The 17,569-nt window shown below is 43.8% G+C and overlaps 1 protein-coding gene across 9 annotated transcripts in view; it reads right to left on the bottom strand.

The window, feature by feature from the left end:
- CLIC5 (chloride intracellular channel 5) overlaps positions 1-17,569 on the bottom strand; it is a 154,016-nt gene that overhangs the window by 36,713 nt on the left and 99,734 nt on the right. The window contains exon 1 of one of the 9 annotated variants that reach the window (XM_043542164.1): positions 3,407-3,426. The exons of the other annotated variants lie outside the window; for them this stretch is intronic. The gene's annotated coding sequence lies outside the window, so the exon portion shown is untranslated. Of the gene's footprint in view, positions 1-3,406; positions 3,427-17,569 lie in introns of those variants that run through there. 9 annotated transcript variants of the gene reach the window in all.

Here is a 17,569-nt window from a genome sequence, read left to right on the forward strand (position 1 = left end):
GAGTTTCTTACAAACAGCTGCAAGACAATAAAAAACTGCTAGTCTTAGCATTGAGGAAATGGCCTGTTTTTTCCTTCAGAAGTTTATGGTCTTTAGCCATGTAAAGATATAAATAACACTCGCTAAGCTGAGCAAAAACTGTATCCAAGGTCAACATCCTTGCATAATAATTACCAGGGTGGCCAAAGCTTTCAGGATGATAATGGTTTTGATAAACTTAATTTTAATTTGTGGTATCATAGTGTTTAAAAGATTCTTATGATTCTGGTGAAACAACCAATCTTCCCTTGTTTACTCATATGGGTTGAATAACTATGATTTATGCATACAGAGTACGTCTGGGATATGGGTGATTAAATAATTTAGCAAATACGTGTTCTTTTCTTTAGAAAAAATACTGCATTACTGTCATAAGTTTGCTGTCATAAGTTTTGTCTCCTTGGTACTGAAGCTGAGAGGTAGCATTAGTGAGTCCTAGAGCAGGAATCACTTCTAATTACTACAGCTCTGCAAAAGGTTTGTGTAAGCGGGGGAATGGTCCCGCTATTGTGGGAACTTTCCTGGCTTATACACTACCTGGTGAAGTGGGCTAGTGAAAGGATCTGAGTCCTCGCTCCCACTTCCTTTACCCAGAGGCCTCCCTGCCCTCGAGGGCTCCCCTTCCACTCTCCTGTGTGGCAGAGTCCTCATAGCCCCAACAAGGCCGGGCCCAGGATTCCTGGAGGGTTTGACCCCCAACCTTGTTGTGGTCACTTAGGGCAGGGGCTAGAGTGTCCCCACTCTGGGGTGCTCTCTCTGCACTGGAAGCTTCCCTGACCCACTGATCATTACATACAGTTCAAAGCAAATACAATTTATTAAACAGCAATCAATTTTTAAAAAGATAAGGAAAAAATGGGAAAGGTTAAAAGGAAAACACATAACTCCGCTCTGTGGCACTGGGACATCACAACCAGCAGACTCTGCAATATAAGGGAAGTTCACAGTCTGCTCCTCACACATCCCAGGCCTCCCTTCTCAGGCCCTGGCTGTGCTGCAGGGATGCTGCGGGTAAGACACTTGCTCTATGCTCTGGCAGTAGCCACATGCCTTCAGGCTCTATGTGGCAGGACCCTTCTTCCCAGCGTCAGCCCCCACCCCCATCAGGATTACAATCCCCGCCCCCCAAGTCTGGCCTGCAAGGCGTCTTGGCTGGGGTGTCTCCCCACACTCTATCCAGCTGGCTGCTCACCGCACCCGGCTCTAGACTGCCCCAGCTCCAGCTCCAGCTCCACTCTGCCTCAGCACTGATGCTGCTCTGCCTCCAGCCCCCTGGGCTGCTTTTCTGATCCTCTGGCTCTGGTTGCTATAGCTCTGCTCCCAGCACAGGTCTGCTCTCTGGACTGCTTCTGTGGCTCTGCTCCAGCACTGGCCTGCTTCCTGGGCTGCTTCTCTAGTTTTCTGGCTGGCAGACTCTACTCCCCAGCTCAGCTTGGGCCCCTGCTCTCTCCTTAGCTCAGCCCCACCCTGTTCCGGGCAATTCCAGCTCAATCACATGGAGGACAGGATCCCCCTGGCCTCTGAGTCCCAACTCCCTCATTAGGCTGCCTGCCCTGTCAATCAGTCTGACTTGGAGGACTGGCCTCTCCCTATTGTTTCCAGGGACTGTCAGTCTCAGGGTCCTGATTTTCCATCCATCCTTCCCCTTCCTTTTGGTACTCAGAGCTAGCCAACCAAAAAAACCCACACTGAGTTTTAGTAAGGGGACAACAGTCCCCTTACATTTGCAATACAACCAGAAACCAGATAGAACTTGGCTGGTTTTTCCAAACTCGGGCTGTTTTGTTGAAAGATTTGCTGCTAAAGGTCATGAACCTTTCAGGTGACCTGGGCTCATTTTAAGGTGAGCCTGTGTTTGCAGAGACATTAGATTGACTCAATCTGCTAAATTCCAATTGAGATCCCAGATTTTAACTGCACCCAAAGTTTTGGTCCAGTCTTTTAGGAAGATAGGGGCCATTTGAAAAACTCTAATTTGGATCTAGGTTCAGATTAAAACACTCTGAGCTTGAGGACATTCAAATCTGAAGGTTTGGTTCGAGTGTCTCTCTACTTGAAACCATGGATTCATCATGCATTTGATTTTGACATGGAAATAGCAGACCCTGGGGTAAAGCTGAAGGAAATACATTTGCACAAATCCCTGGGAAGTGGAGTAGCCCAGTTTTGCACAGCTCTGCAACATAACATAGTTATTTCTGTTCTGCAAATTGCATGGTAAGATCAGACACTGAGTTACCATGGAAAACTGGGCAGTTCCACGTTGTTGGACCCAAGTAATTATTGTGAAATTACACCCATTAAACCAGCGCCAATGCCTGTTAACTTCTTACTTTTCCTGAAATGAGGGTAGTGCTATAAGTGTATATGCTGGCCTGAAGCCCAATTCTCCTCTCCCTAATATGGCAATTCCACTGAAGCTACAGCCAGCCTATTATATGGATAAACATTTGGAAAACAATATAATGGCCACTGAGTCCAAGGAGAGATCAGTGTAGACAATGGGCCTTACACACGTCTCATTTACACTGGTTTATTAATTCCATTGTGTCTGATTCACTGTTGCCCAGCACTTTGTGCGAAGTGGTTGTGAAATGTCACCACAGGTCACACAGCCTGTCAGTGGCAAAGTGGACAGTAGAACCCACCTAAGTTCCCTCTAAGCTACGCGGCCGCACAGCTGCCTAGTAAGCCCTGCACAGGGGCTCAGGGCTGCAGCGGGGAGAGGCACCCCGCCCCGCCAGCCCCAGCGCGGACCTGCCCCGGATGTCCTGCAGCCGGGGTAGAGGAGCCCCTTCCCCAGCCCGGCCCAGGCCTGCCACACATCACCTTCATACTGGTGCACATAACAAAATTCTCTCTTTGCAGAAAATATAGGCAAGGTTCTGTTAGTTCAGTGAGTCCTCCCTCATTACTAATAATAGCAGCCAGTATTTTAATATGCAACAGTCAGAACAAGAGAAAAAACCTTACATAGGTAATAACTTCAAAGGGCAAGCTGGACATTCTTGGATCATTTGTGAAGTCTATTAATATGCCAGGAAGAGAAGGGAGCTTCCCAGGCTTACTCAGATTGAATAAGTTTGCATGATAGCATCTACATAACAAGTAAATAAAAGCCCATTATATACTTGTCTAGGACAACATAGAGAATAAATAACATCTTAGTTCAAATAAAAAGCCAACGCAGTGGACAAGAAAGAGAGAGGCTAATAACTGGCAAATTGAAGAAATTAGATTTGTTCTTGCTGCTATTCAAATTGAATCTGCCACAGAAAAGCAACTGCATACGTGGTCTCTATTGCATAGTGAAGTGGATCAGACATTCATTCATAAGACAGAAACTTGACGATAGATGTTTCCTCACCAGATTTAATGCTCACACTTTTTTCCTGATGGTGACTGGGGTTGTATCTGGGGATTGTAGGTTGGTGGTTCAGGAGCTAAGCTAAAATTTTCTGGAAATTTATATTTCTTAAAGTATCTGGAGCGTAAGGGATATATCTATGGAAGGGTAACAAAGCTCTCATGACTGCTCAGTAATCACTTCTTGCCCTCAGAAACACTGATCAGCCAATGCCTATATGTTCTAGTGAATAAGGGCCTGACCTTGTATATCTTAATGCATATGAGTGATCCTTACTCATGTGATTAATGAGTACTTTAAGGTTTGCAGGATCAGTCTCTTACTGCTTATAACTTGATAATACTATAGAGTTTGTGGGGAGTGGGATTTCTCTAGAACTGTCTCCCTCCATCTTTGAAACATCCCAGTTTGCTCATGTGGTGTCAATTAAACTCAAAGGAATTTAACTGCTAGTAAAAGGTGTCTGTTATTTTTCTGATTACCCTCCAGATTCTTAAATACTAAAAGTCCAATTACAAGAGGGTCCTCCCCTGGAACTCAGTATAAACATATTAGGACAACTCCACCATCTCACCAGCTGCTTGCCTCTAAGTGGGTAGGGGGAAGAATGAATGGGATGTTCTGTCCTATTACATATAGGAGACTCCTCCATACATAGTTCAGCTACTTTTATTTTATTAATTCTACAATGCAGGGTAGAGGAGAGCAGGGGGGTTGGTAATTCACTGAAGAAGAAAATCAGGTGGGTTTAAAAACAGGTGTCAGTAACTTTATGAGCCTGATTCAAGTATTTATTAATAGTATCAGTCAGTACCTAGAGACCCCAACCGCTGTCCAATGTCGTTAATAACTGTGATCAACAGACTCTCTCTAAGTGCAAGCTATTATATCTAGTAAATGTAATAGGCTCTCTCACTCATTCCTGAAATAGTCCAGCTGGTGTGCCCACTCTGATATACCATCTCCCAGAGGGAAATGAACATTATTTTAATTAACCTTAAAAAAACCATGCAGCTTCACTTCCAATTATTCCCAGAATGCAACAACTTGAAAGGCAAAACAATACTGTCATTAATTATGGTAATAAAAATGACTAAGCATCCAGTTTAAGTATTGTAGCAGAATATTGGAAAGTGCTGGATTTCTGGAGGATCAGGATGTATTCAGAGCCATCTTATCTCCTTGTGTTTTAATTTTTCACTGCACTGGGATCATTCTGCATAATGGTATGAAGTTTTTTTCAGGTCCCTTTGGACTCTGTGGCTTGTATGCAGATGTTTTTGATGATGCTCATATAATTTTCTTTTTCAAAGGGATTTTAACAAGTTAGCAGAAACAGGAACACTAATTGATCTACATATTTCCTGGTGAGGATTAACGAGAGATTCAGTTTTATCGTTCTTACTATCAAAATCTAATTTCATGCTACACAGCATTACGCCCTCTCTGTTTTATAATTGGGAAGGAGTCTGCCTTTTGACACTTACTCTAGTTACTCTTAGAACCCCAGGCGGAAGTAAAAACCCTATCTAAAATGTAGACCAAGCCAGGAAATGTCCTATTTATTGTGCCATATTATATATTTACAAGATGAGCTCAAGCATGGCAATGCATTGCTGTAGTGAAGAGCTTCTAGTCTTTTTTCCTTAAGATGTTCTTGTCCAAATATTAAAGCCAGTGTGCTGTTTGGAGTGCCATCAATGGAGAGACAAGCTAAGAAGGGGATATTCATAGTGTGGTATTGTTAGGTCTCAGTTAAGAACTTAATCGGGTATCATAGGCATTGCGTAAGACAGGACTTTCTTGTTGACTGTAACCCCGGTTCTTGAAAGCATTTAACTATGAGCTGAAATACAGGGTAACTATATGCTCGTCTTCATGCATGTACTTAAGTCCCATTAACTTCAATAGGAGTTAAGCATGTATTCAAGTACTTTCCTGAACAGGAGCCTATAATAGTAATACATTCTCTATTTAACGTTTAAACTTTGTTGGACTCCTTCCAAGACTTCAGCTCTTGTTGCTTAGAATTTCCTCTGACAATCCTGAAAAAATACATATACGTGGAAATGGCACCATTGGTGCATGTGCCAAATAGGAATGGAATATTTGCTTGAGAAACTGGAGGGATAGTAACAAAAAGGAAGAGCTGAGGTTCTTCAGCCAGCTCCACAAAAGCCAGCCAACAGTGGTGTTCATATTTGGCCCCCAAACCCTACATATTTTATATTCATTTAAACCAAACTTAGTCAGCATTATTAGCCACTTGGCTGATTTGCATTCCTGCGGCATTTAGGATTTTGTGTGTGTGTGTGGAAGGGCGCTGCACACCTGTGGCCCTTAGGATCTTAACAGGGGCAGAACTGCATTTGGGAGATCCCTCAGGTATTTATAGTGAGGAACTATTCTCTTCAGATCTTATTCATACACAAATAGTGCCATTTTCTAACTCTTGCTGTTCAACTGAATGCTAGTCTGAACAGTCAGATGGCTTGATCCTTGGATCCTTCCCTGAGGAGTTACCATTGAATCTCAAAATTAATAATCAAAGTGTTAATTAAGTGGCATGTTGGAGAGAGCCAGTGAACATGCATTTTGTGGGAGACACCCATTCAGAATCTGTGAGGGAAGGAGATAAGCCACTGGAAGCTGAATCTGCTCTGGGAATTTTTCACCATATGTAAGGAGATGCCTTCAAAGGTTGAGTTCACAATTTGCAAAGGCACAGTCTCTCATTATAACATAGCTTTGGGGAAAGTAGGATGGCTGTATGATTGGACACAGAATCAAGAACCAGGGATAACTGGCTTCCTATGTGACTTTAAGCAAGTCATTCAGTCTCTGTGCCTGAGGGTCCTAGTTTGTAAAAAGAGGGTAATAATATCCAGCTCCCAGGAATGTTGCCAGCCTTTATTAATTACCATTTGTGAAGTGATTTCAGATCCTCAGATAAAAGTGTAAAGTATTATTATTACTTTTGTGAGTCCAGCATGGTAAGAAAGGAATGCAGGCACAGCCATTCCAGGTAAGCCTATTAGTACTTTTAGCTCTACCTATAATAGTGGATAATATAATAATATAATTAATACCAATTAAGCTATTAACCTTTCGCCTTGATGAATAGTAACCATTTATTTCTACTGTTTGCTTTTTGTCTCTTAACAAGTTTCTCATTCATTACAATAATTTAACCTCTCAACTCAAAGCAGCGGGTTTCATTCCATAGAAGCCTCTCATGAAGGATGTTCTCAAAGGCTTTTTGAAAATCCAAAAAAATGCGACCAAGATTTTCAAAAGTGACTAGTGGTTTGGGGTGCCTCCATGGCTGGTTGCCCAAACTGAGACACCTTAAAGAGGCCCAGTTCTTAGAGGGTGGGTGCTTAACACTCCCTGAAAATCAGGCCCCTTTAAGAGATATCAAATTGGGTACCCCAAAACTGAAGCACTTAAAATCATTAGCAAATTTTGAAAATGTTGGCTTAGATCTACCAGTTCTCCTTTATCCACTATTTTGCTGACTCTCAGAGAATTCTGGTATATTAAAAAGGCACTAGAAGCCATGCTGCTTTGTCTCTATTATACTGCTAAGGTTGCTTACATGAAGAACCTAAAAAGAAAAGGCGTACTTGTGGCACCTTACGAAAGCTTATGCTCAGATAAATTGGTTAGTCTCTAAGGTGCCACGAGTACTCCTTTTCTTTTTGCGAATACAGACTAACACGGCTGTTATTCTGAAACCTTAGAGACTAAAAAATTTATTTGAGAATAAGCTTTCGTGAACTACAGCTCACTTCATTGGATGCATGCAGTGGGAAATACAGTGGGGAGACTTTATATACACAGAGAACATGAAACAATGGGTGTTACCATACAGACTGTAACAAGAGTGATCAGGAAAGGTGAGCTATTACCAGCAGAAGAGTGGGGGTGGGGGAAACCTTTTGTAGTGATAATCAAGGTGGGCCATTTCCAGCAGTTGACAAGAACAGTAGGGGGGGAAATAAACAAGGGGAAATAGTTTACGTGGCACAGTCAGTGCAATGTAATGAAGATGTCAACCACTTCTGATGTAAAAGGGGTTAACTATGAACAGAATATTTGTTATTTAGTCTAATAGCAAAAATTACTGTTTGTCCTATCCCTAATTCAGAGACTGTGATGTGTTCTTTGCAGCCAGGATTCGGGACGTATCATTCCAATCCCCACTTATATTGATCATCTACTATTTAAAAAAAGAAGAGAACCCCAAGTGGTCTGCAAACCCAAATAAAAAGAGAACCATGTCTTGAGTCAATATATTGTTCTGATCAATCTCTCCTTCTTTATCTTGATAACAGTCAACATTATTAATTGGTTTATATACACATTCTAAAACAGACTGGAAGGTTATTGGCCGTGCCAGGAATAGGACACAGGCCTTCTGATCAATGGAATAGCTAGGAATGGAAATTTGGGTGGGCCCCAACTTATAGTGGACAGGCAATGATCAGAGAGCTTGGCCTGGCCCCTTTTTGGCTCTGGCACCTTGGGGTCCATTTCCTATCCACTACCCAGTCCCCATCACCTCTCATGTAATGTACTGTTTCCCACATTGCAGAAGCAGCAGTCCCTCTTCTGCTCTGTACTGTTGCTGCAACTGCCTGGCTCTGACTCTGGCTGCTTCTGGTTGCATGGCTGCCCATCTGTGGGCTGGGAGGAGCCCATACAGGTTAAGGACTATTTAGAAAAGCTGGACATCCACAAACCCATGGGGCGGATCTAATGCATCCGAGGGTGCTGAGAGAGTTGGCTGATGTGATTGCAGAGCCATTGGCCATTATCTTTGAAAATTCGTGGCGACCGGAGGAGGTCCCAGATGATTGGAAAAAGGCAAATATAGTGCCCATCTTGGAAAAAGGGAAGAAGGAGAATCCAGAGAATTACAGACCAGTCAGCCTCACCTCAAACCCTGGAAAAATCATGGAGCAGGTCCTCAAGGAATCCATTTTGAAGCACTTGGAGGACAGGAAGGTGATCAGGAATAGTCAACATGGATTCACCAAGGGCAAATCATGCCTGACCAACCTGATTTCCTTCTATGATGAGAAAACTGGCTCTGTGAATATGGGGAAAGCGGTGGACATGATATATCTTGAATTTAGCAAAGCTTTAGATATGGTCTCCCACAGTATTCTTTCCAGCAAGTTAAAAAAGTATGGATTGGATGAATGAACTATAAGGTGAATAGAAAGCTGGCTAAATCATCAGGCTCAATGGGTAGTGATCAATGGCTCAATGTCTAGTTGGCAGCCGGTATCAAGATGAGTGCCCCAGGGGTCGGTCCTGGGGCCAGTTTTGTTCAACATCTTCATTAATGATCTGGATAATGGGATGGATTGTACCCTCAGCAAATTCAGCGATGACACTAAGCTGCGGGGAGAGGTAGATACACTGGAGGGTAGGGATAGGGTCCAGAGTGACCTAGACAAATTGGAAGATTGGGCCAAATTAAATCTGATGAGGTTCAACAAGGACAAGTGCAGAGTTCTGCACTCAGGACGGAAGAATCCCATGCACCGCTATAGGTTGGGGACTGAATGGCTAGGCAGCAGTTCTGCAGAAAAGGACCTCGTGGTTACAGTGGACGAGAAGCTGGATATGAGTCAACAGTGTGCCCTTGTTGCCAAGAAGGCTAACGGCATATTGGGCTGCATTAGTAGGAGCGTTGCCAGCAGATTGAGGGAAGTGATTATTCCCCTCTATTTGGCACTAATGAAGCCACATCTGAAGTATTGCATCCAGTTTTTGTCCCTCCACTACAGAAAGCATGTGGACAAATTGGAGAGAGTCCAGTGGAGGGCAACAAAAATGATTAGGAGGTTGGGGCACATGACATATGAGGAGAGGCTGAGGGAACTGGGCTTATTTAGTCTGCAGAAGAGAAGAGTGAGGGGGTGGGATTTGATAGCAGCCTTCAGCTACCTGAAGGGGGTTTCCAAAGAGGATGGAGCTAGGCTGTTCTCAGTGGTGGCAGATGACAGAACAAGGAACAATGGTCTTAAGTTGCAGTGGGGGAGGTCTAGGTTGGATATTAGGAAACACTATTTCACTAGGAGGGTGGTGAAGCACTGGGATGGGTTACCTAGAGAGGTGGTGGAATCTCCATCCTTAGAGTTTTTTAAAGCCTGGCTTGACAAAGCCCTGGCTGGGATGATTTAGCTGGGGTTGGTCCTGCTTTGAGCCGGGGGTTGGACTAGATGACCTCCTGAGGTCTCTTCCAACCCTCATCTTCTATGATTCTTTGACGTATCCACGAGACCACACTGCCTCTCTGCTTTCTCCTACACTGCCTTCTATACCTGGAACAACTTCCTGACTCTTTTTGCTCCCAATCTTCCCTGTCCTTCTTCAGATACTTCCTTAAAAGCCACTTCTTTCATCTGGCTTCCCAGCACTGACCCCACTCCTGTATCTGTTTTAAAAGTGGAAAGAGAACAGATTCCATGACCCCAGCAAACAATATTTGTACATTTACAAAGGAATTTACGCAGCTAATCTTATCCTGTACATTCTTCAACCTGTCCTTACACTTCACCGCTATCACATCTCGTTGTCCTATGCCTTACTTAGTTTGTGAGCTGCTCCAGGAAAAGTTGTCTGTAATTTCTGATTGTTTGTAAAGTGCCATAAATATTTATGGCATCATTTAAATAAATACATAATGATAAATTAAAACTCAACTCCTGGCACTCTAGAGTGACTGTGCTAACCCAGTATCTGCTAGACTCCACACAGGAAGATGGACTAGTCACTGCAGGTTCCTGGGTAAATGAATATCGATGCTACCTGAATGTAACCACAATACAGCCATCCTCCTTGCTCTCAGTGCTAGGATTATGCTGATATAGCCCCTCACTTCTCTCTGCCCCTTCACAGATTCATAGGGTGAAAACCTAGCCCAATGATGTCAATGGGAATTTTGCCATTGACTTCAGTGGGGCTTGGATTTCACTCATAGCTTTTAAGGCCAGAAGGGACAATTATAATATTCTTTTCTGACCTCTTGTGTAACACTGACCATAGATTTCACTCAGCAATTCCTGCATGAAGCCAACAAATTGTGGCTGAACTAGAACATATGTTTTAGAAAGATCGTCATGATAGTTATGCTGGACATAGAGTGGTAATAAAAGCCCCTCTAGTGGTACAAATTTGTACTGTAGTGGTGAATACCTAGCTCCATTGTAGCCAATGGCAAAACTCCTATTGACTTCAGCGGTGCCAGGATTTCACTCAAGTTAACTACTGTACTGGTAGGTTTACCACCATTGGTAAAATATAATTTTCTTTCTTTCTCTCTTATTAGTTGTTGTGACAGGGTGTATGAACCCCGTATTGACAGGGAAAGGGCTGGGGAGTCTCTGTGTGCTAAGGTAGCTCTGCCAGCCAGGTATGGTAGGGGGAGACCTTCAAAAAGAGGAAGCTGTAGCACACAAAGGTGGGAAGTCAGTGAAGGGTGTGACTAGAATAGCGGGAGGAACCCTCATGCCAGAAACTGCCCAGCAAAGAGGAGTCCAGCAAACCACACGGGTAAGTCCAATAGGGAGTGGCTGACTTGGTTACCCAACCATAAGGACTCCAGCAAAGCGGCTACCTGGGCACCCCTGTGATAAGGTGATGCCTCAGACCTTTTTTGCCTTCTTATTGACTCCAGGAGGGGCTTGGTTTGTGCTGACCTGAACTTTTGCTTTTCCCCCCACACAGAGGTGAAGTAAGCAGGCCCCCCGAAGGGTGAGAATTGGGTGTCATGAGAGACCCCAGCCCAGTGAGGGAGGTGACTCTTTTTACAGTTGTGCTCTTGGGTGTGGGGTTGACTGGGTGGAAGGAAGGTCAGCTGCTGGGATCTGGGAGGACAGCTGGTTGTGGCTGGCAGGATTATGGTGATACCCAAGTGTGATGGGATATACAAACCCCACACTGAGCAACAAGGGGTTAAAGAAATATTCTGGGCCCAGCCAACCTTGCCTCACCACACCTGTAGCAAATGAGCCAACTGGAGGAGGTGTTAAATGAGCTGCTGCTTTGCCTTTTGGGGGTAGCCCAGAGAAGAGAGCAGACCTGCAGCTGCAGGAGATAGAAGCTGATGGAAGGCAGAATCTCCCCTAAACAGCTGCCCAAAGGTCCCTCCCTGAGGCTAGGGAGGACCTTCTGCAGGGACAGCCTGAGAAAGAAGTATTCCCCTCTCCCCCTCACACAAACTCTGGACAGGATTGATCCCCCTTTATTTTTTGTTTGGACTACTCCAGCAGGGGGAAAGCGTTGGACTGAGCTGGCCCTGGGAAGCTGGCCATACAGACAAAGGAGGCAATTGCTCCCTGAGAAGAAAGGAGAATGACCTCGCTACACACCGCCACCAGGAGGTGCCTTGGGATGAGCAGATAACTCTCACGCTGCCTTACCTCAGATGGTGACTTAGGGACAATCTCAGGGAGGAGGTAAGGAAGTGGTCTAGGGAGCGCAGCCTTAAGCATCCTGGGCTGTCGCACTCAAAGGGCCCTGGGTCAGAGCCCGGTGAAGTGCGAGGGCCTGGGCTCCCCTACCAACAACCCCCCTGCAGGTCACAAGCATATGCCCTGACCTCTAGGCGGCGCTTCCCTACCAACCCACCCTGAGTGAGGGCTGTCACACTAGGAAATAGACACAAACTAATCACCACCAGTGTCATAAAGGTGAGCACTTTGACTCAAGCATCAGATTTCACTATGGCTGTGCTGTATTGTGACTCAGATTTTTTTTTTTTTTTTTTTGCATTGGAAGATGTAAGCACTTTGCATAAAATCACGAGTTGTTTACTCAGAGCGCTACCATCCCGCCCTGCCCTGGCATACAGTAACATTAAATTGCTGCTCATTCTCTGCACACATTTAATGAAGTTTTCAGATTTTTGGAGGCTACACTCACAGGCCTGTATTCTTTCCTTGAACTTTGTGCACAGCTCCCATTGGCTGACTACACTAATGGCACACCGGGCCTGTTGCTGCTCCCCGAGGAGTCAATTGACAAATCTTCCATCAACTTCAGCGGGAGCAGAATCAGTGTTCAGTTCTAGGCAAAGGCTGGATTCAATTTTTTTAAACAAATCTGTCTAGTTTCTGCCCATCAAACGTCCACGAAAGGACTCTAACTCTGAGAAAAAGATTTGAAGGCCTTGTAGCCTTCAGTCAGTCCGTCTTGGGTATTTATAGAGCACCAGTTACCATAGGGTATGGCTACACTGCCATAAAACACCTGTGGCTGGCCTGGGTCAGCTGACTTGAGTTTGCAGGGGTCAGGCTAAAGGGCTATAAAATTACCTTGTGGGCATTCGGGTTCTATGGGGTCTGAGATACCAGGCTCCAGGCAGAGCCCGAATGTTCAAACTGCAATTTTATAGCTCCTTCGCGTGAGCTCTGCCAGCCCAAGTCAGCTGATCCAGGCCAGCCACGGGTGTTTTATGGCAGTGTAGACATACCTATAGTTTCTATTGTAGAAATTCCTATAGGCTGAGAGCCGAATGGATTTAATATTTTTTATTCAAAAGCAGTAGAAAATGAGGATTAGAGACAGATCACTGTCAGCAGATAAAGCGGCACTGGTAATGCAAATTATAGTAAAATGATTATTGTTTCCAGGGGAGATGAGGTGCAGATACACGAGTAGGTTCACAGTAATGATGCAAAGAGCTTTTGTCCCCACTGCACAGTGCTGGAATTTGGCATGTAGGTTCCTTGTAAGAAGTAAATCTGTGCACATCTGGAATTCAAATGTCTTAAAAATCTCTGAGCTGGGACAGAGATCTCATCATGCTGTATATTCTGCAAATGCTGATGAATTGCAGCCAAATTTCCATGCCTCAAAGCAGAGTATCAGACTAACAAATAATAACAGCAGCCAGGTGCTGAAAGTTAACACTGAACCTGAAACTGGAGCTGTGGCTGAATTATTTATTGAAATTCCATTACTTTATTTGCACTATTAAAAGCCAGGCAAACCTGCAGGCATTGTAATATATGGACTAAAGGAGTTTTCTTTATGATAATATGAGAGCATTTCCTACCTAATCAGTTGGCCTCAGGCCATATTCTACCCTCGTTCAACAGTTGATCCGACAGGTTGCTGAGCACCAGAAGAGAAGTGCTGACCATCTGCAATGCCTATTGATTTCACTGGGATTACGAGGGAACGCGGCAACTCCTGAGAGATGCTCAGCACTTTGCAGGATTGAACCTTTCTACCCCATTCAGCCCCACTGAAGACAGTAGTGTTGCACAAGGCGTAAGTGAGTGCAGAGAGCTTACTCCTGAGAGATGCTGAACATCTATAACTCCAATTGAAATCAGTTTGAGTTACAGATGCTCAGCACTCCTCAGTTTCAGATCCAGAATTTGGTTCAGGGTTTGCTTCTTGGTATCACTGTCTGTCGCACATGTCAAGACACTCAGTAGGCAAATGATTTACTTTAGGATTAATGTTTCTGCATGGGAGTATCTGGACCAATCCTCCTAGCAAAGCGAATACAAATCTAACAAACAAATTGGCTGTTCTCTTGCTATACACAGAGTAAACATAATAGTGTTTAGCATTCATGAGGATGTATGTGGCATCTTTAGTGCTTTCTACTAGGCAGATATACACTATTTTGTTCATCTGTCCATTTATACAGATGCAGGCTAAAATTCACCCATGCACCAACACAAAGTATGTGGGACTTAAGCAGAGCATGGTGGTTTCCAATGGCCGTCTACATGGGCTGAATCATACCCTAGTTGGATATTACACCAATTAAGAAAGAAAATTATGAATCTGTAAATACAAGTATCTGAATACCAGACTCTAAGAGTTAAGCTCATCCAATAAGTGAACAGAAACATACCATGTGATTTGTGTCCAAGGCAGCTTGATTTTTCAGTAACAAATGTTCACAAGAAACTGATAGAGGAGAAGTCACAGACACAGAGTTAGTGAAAGAAATTGGTCAATGAGTAACTTGGAATAAAGAATAAGTTTGAGAAAAGTGGGATCTGTGTATGCACCAAAAAGATGAAACTTTTATTAACAATTACTAAGTATTTTATGGTTTCATAAAATCATAAGCGTTAGATGGAAAAGACTATTAGATCAGTCAGTGGTCTTTGGATCAGACTTCTAGTATATCCTCCCTGGCAATTAAGGGTTGTTCCTGACAGGACTTTTACTAATATATTGTCCAGTCCATTTTTAAATGTCCCAATGCAGCTTCCAAAACTTCCCTGCAGAAGCTTCTTCACAGTCTCATCAGAACTCACTCACAGTCATGTTGCCTTGATGCTCGGCCTATTTTTTCTCCCTTTTCATTTTATCCCATTACTCCAGTTATATACTTTGTACCACCTTGAATAATTCTTCTTCCTTAATGTTTACACCCTTCAAATATAGTCTTAGTTATGCCTTCAGCAAGCTATCCAATGGCCTCCACATCTCTTTCTTCCGACTTTTGCTTGCAAGCTCCTTGAGCATGCTGTCTACTCCTGTTGCCTCCACCCTTTTTTTTTAATCTTTAACTCTCTCCTGGACCCCTATTACTGCTATCCATTAAGATCACTTAATGATCTCACCATGGTCGTAAACAAAGACCTCTTCTCCAGTCTATGCTTCTCAGTATGTCTGCCATCGTAGACAGTTAACAACTCCCTCCTTCTCAAATCACTGACATTCTCTCTCTCTCTCTTTCCCTCCCCCTCCCTCAACTCTCTGCTTCCCTATTCGTCTCTTACCTCATCAATTGCTCCTTGAGAATCTTTTGTGGGGGCTCCTCTTTCTCCCCTTTCCTACCCTCTGTAACTGCTGTATCTCAGAACTCTACCCTTAGTCCTCTCCTCTCCTCCCTCTACACCTGGGTGACCTAGTCTATTCACATAGCTTCATCTACCAGCTCTTTGCTGGTGGCACCCAAATCTACCTCTCCACCTCCATCTTCTTCCCTCCTTTAGCTGTCACATCACTGACTCTTTCTTTGGACATCTCCACCAAGCTGTCCCACCAACAACTGAAATTCAATTAGGTGGAGAGAGAGGATCCACATACCGTCTCTGCTTTATCTCTGCTGCTATGTTCCCTCACCTCTTTGTCACTTAGGGTTGTACCCTCAGTGTCATAGTCAACTCCACTTTGTTTTACCATGCTCCACCCACATCCAGTACCAAATCCTGCTGATTCTTTCTATGTCATCTCTCTAGAATCCCTTCTTATTAATTATTATTTGTATTACCGTAATACCTAGGTCCACATTGGGCTAGAAGATGTACAGATACAGAACAAAAAGACGGTCCCTGCCCCGAGGAGTTTACAATTTACGTCTAATCTTTCCTCTCCATCCAGGAGTTCAGATGCCAGAGTGAATGGTGTGGGTACTAGAAACTAAATAGTGCAGAAACCCCCCCTACAAAACACTGGTGCGTGCTTTGGTCCTTTCTCAATGCAACTGCTGCAGCAATCTCCTTCTCACTTGACAGTCCTCCACTCCCCGAACTGCTGCTGCCAAAATCATCTCTCTCCTACTGCTCTCAAGCCCCTTTGCAGTTTTTTGGTGACCATCTAGATCAAATCCAAGCTCCTCTTCCTCAAGTCATTCCATAGCTTTGCCGCTCCTCTGTTTCTCAGCTCCCGTTTCCTCCTACATCCATCTTCATAGATCCCAACGCCAGAAGGGACAATTGTGATCATCTAGTCTGGCCTCTAATATAACACAGACCATAGAACTCCCCCCCCCCTCCCCGAAATTCCTAGAGCTCTTTTAGAAAAAAATCTAACCACAGAATCATAGAATATCAGGGTTGGAAGGGACCTCTGGAGGTCATCTAGTCCAACCCCCTGCTCAGAGCAGGACCAATCCCCAACTAAATCATGGCAGAGGGCACAGATATGGAAAAAAACTCTGAAAGGTTTGTGAAAGCTATTAGAAAACTATTTAAAACTGACAGTCAGCTGGAGAAGTTAATCTTGATTTTTAAATTGTCAGTGATGGAGAATCCGCCACGACCCTTGGTAAGTTGTTCCAGTGGCTAATTTTTCTCACTGTTAAAAATGTATGCCTTATTTCTAGTCTGAATTTGTCAAGTTTCAACTTCCAGCCATTGGATCCTGTTACATCTTTCTCTGTTACACTAAAGAGCCCATTATCAAATATTCCCCACGTAGGTACTTATAGACTATAATCAAGTAACCCCTTAACCTTCTCTTTGTTAGGGTAAATAGATTAAGCTCTTGAGTCTGTCACTATACGGCATGTTCTCTAATCCTTTAATCATTCTCGTGGCTCTTCTCCAAACCTGCTGCAATTTTTTTGTATTTTATGCTTTGCTCATTTAGCTTATCCTACTGCTCCTTTTGTTTACATCACACACTTGTGGCTCTGGATCTTTTCTCACAGCCGTAGCCCTGGAACAGCCTCCCTCTTCCTGTGTGCCAAGCTCTCTGCCCTCTTTCAAAGCCTTCCTCTAGCTCAATTCTCAGCCAACATTCCAGCCACTAATCACTACGTTGCCACTAACCTCTGCCATGCCCTGAGCTAACAAACAAATACATCTTTAAAACAAACCCAAACTGTATTAAGCAAGACAATTCAAAAGACTGCAACTCAAAAAGATCATTTCTTCTTCCCCTGCTTCTGTTTGCCCCCCAATCCCCACTCACTGGTTATCTGTCATATATACTGTCGGCTCTTATATACATCATGTAATAGGCACTGTAGATTATATTTTGTTGCTCTTCTCTTAGATTCCTTCCTCCCCATTTGCCAACATCATGGTGCTGGACACGGGTGCTGTAACTTTCAGGGCACAGATATGGCAAAGTACTCTGAAAGGTTTATGAAAGCTATTAGAAACTATTTAAAACCTACAGTCAGCTGGAGAAATTAATGCCTGATCTCCTGTTATCATTTAAGTACTCTAGGGAGCTGGGTTTCTCAGTGGTTTATTAATGAGATACAAAGCATTCACTGGTTCTGTCAGGGTTCCTTCCCCACTCTGAACTCTGGGGTACAGATGTGGGGACCTGCATGAAAGACCCCCTAAGCTTATTCTTACCTGCTTAGGTTAAAACTTCCCCAAGGAAGATTTCTTTCTTGCCTTGGGATTGCTGCCACCACCAAGTGATTTAACAAAC

Source organism: Chelonia mydas, chromosome 3 (assembly GCF_015237465.2).
Source record: "Chelonia mydas isolate rCheMyd1 chromosome 3, rCheMyd1.pri.v2, whole genome shotgun sequence".
Classification (NCBI taxonomy): domain Eukaryota; kingdom Metazoa; phylum Chordata; order Testudines; family Cheloniidae; genus Chelonia; species Chelonia mydas.